General features: G+C 27.8%; 1 pseudogene; it reads right to left on the bottom strand.

Moving 5' to 3' along the window:
• Positions 1-320: 320 nt before the first annotated feature.
• LOC112692882 lies at positions 321-1,238 on the bottom strand (annotated as a pseudogene).
• Between the last annotated feature and the right edge of the window lie 268 nt (positions 1,239-1,506).

Here is a 1,506-nt window from a genome sequence, read left to right as displayed (position 1 = left end):
AACGATTTTTTTCATACTCTCAGTAACTTTCACACACTTGCACATCTCTAACATACACGAAAAAAGTTATATTATTACCTTAATTCGATATGGCTTTAATACTATCAAAGAATAATCCAATGACGAATTTCAAATTTTTAATTTGAAAAACAAATAAACACAAATAATCGTAGATATTGGTTTTACAAAATGATTGTCATCCTAGAAAAGTTTTTAAATAACAGTTACAGTATCTTTTAATTTGAATTACTACATTTAACATTACATGACCACTAATAGTGTATAAGAAAATAAAAAAAATATATTACAAGTTAGTATGTTTAATATACAGTATTTAATAACATAGGTAGGCGATTGGTCAATATTTCATAGCATATTCGATTTTTTAATTTAGGAATGTCATCTTGAATAAAATTCAATATTGAACCACGAGCTAAATACTCAGCATTGATACTAGTAAAAACTCTACAATCATATCCATTGAACTGTGTTGGACAATCATCTGCATGCATTAATTACCATCCGCTAACGTCAAATGTTTCGTTCTTCTTATTTTATACTCTTATTTTTAAATAATCGAAAATTATATTCAAATATTTGTGATTTTTTCCACCAAAACTATCATAGTATTTTACAGTTTTATCAATAAAGTTAACACAAGTAAGACACCAAAGATTCCCCAAGTGGATAGGAATGAGCATTTGTTTGCATGTACGGACCACCAACGAACAGATAGCCTTGAGTACTGTAAAAAATGTTATCAACAAATTACTGAAACTAAATATTGGTAAATAATTAAAGCACAAACATTCGATCATTTTAGATAGAAGAATGTATCGAAAGTGTGAAGTGTGTAAATTATGAGGGACACGACCAACAATCATACTTAAATAACGATTTATAACCTCTTCATTTAACCAAACTGTTGGAGAATATACAGTTTGAAAGTCGCTCTTATTAATAGTATGTTTCTCTTTTATAATATATTCATTTTGAGGTCCAGAAATTAAACGAATAATATTGTCTTGTATTTTTTTACTGTAATTTGGAAAAATTTCATTTTTCTTTGGAGATTCAATTTTTTTAACCTATTTTTTTATATGATCAAGTTTATGTTCAAAAATAATTTCTAGTGCTATAATTCTTTTTTTCTGAACAATTGTTTCTGGTTTCTCCATGTTTTCTTTGTCAGATAATTGAGACAAGTTAGTCTGACAATATCTATCATGAATAAGCATGGCAAGAGACTAGTAACTCTGAACGGTGTAGTTTCAGGTTCAGTGATGTCTACACCTAATTCAGATAATGATCGATGATTTCAATTACTTCTACAACATTATCATTCATCCGTGCTCTTTTATGATTCATAATTTCATAATTATCGTTCTTACGTTTTTTCGATTCGTTGAATTCAGATGTTTCATTTCTATTCGTGAACCGTTTATTTAGATTCCGCATTAAATTTAAGGAATCCATTACCTACATACGTAAAGATAACGAAAATTA

The sequence above is a fragment of the Sipha flava genome, unplaced genomic scaffold, assembly GCF_003268045.1.
Source record: "Sipha flava isolate LNK unplaced genomic scaffold, YSA_version1 117_pilon_pilon, whole genome shotgun sequence".
In the NCBI taxonomy this organism is placed as follows: domain Eukaryota; kingdom Metazoa; phylum Arthropoda; class Insecta; order Hemiptera; family Aphididae; genus Sipha; species Sipha flava.
Note: the sequence above shows the minus strand (reverse complement) of the source record. Positions and strands in the feature narration are given on the sequence as shown.